Here is a 257-nt window from a genome sequence, read left to right as displayed (position 1 = left end):
CAGCTGCCCAGGTCTGCAGGGATCCTGGGATCCTGGGCGCTCACAGCCCAGCCGCCTCTCCACCCGCCACTGCCGCCAAAAGGTGGGGCGAGACAAGGAAACGGGAGATTTGAATAATGGGAGAAATGATGATTCTTCGTGCGCTGGAGCCCAGCCCGGCCGGGAGGCGATAACAGGACGGCAGCTTAGGTTTCCGACTGCGGGCCAGGGCGGCCGCGACAATGCCCGCATTGTTCCCGTCGGCCATTGTCACAGGG

This window comes from Myotis brandtii, unplaced genomic scaffold (assembly GCF_000412655.1).
Source record: "Myotis brandtii unplaced genomic scaffold, ASM41265v1 scaffold434, whole genome shotgun sequence".
NCBI classification, from domain to species: domain Eukaryota; kingdom Metazoa; phylum Chordata; class Mammalia; order Chiroptera; family Vespertilionidae; genus Myotis; species Myotis brandtii.
Note: the sequence above shows the minus strand (reverse complement) of the source record.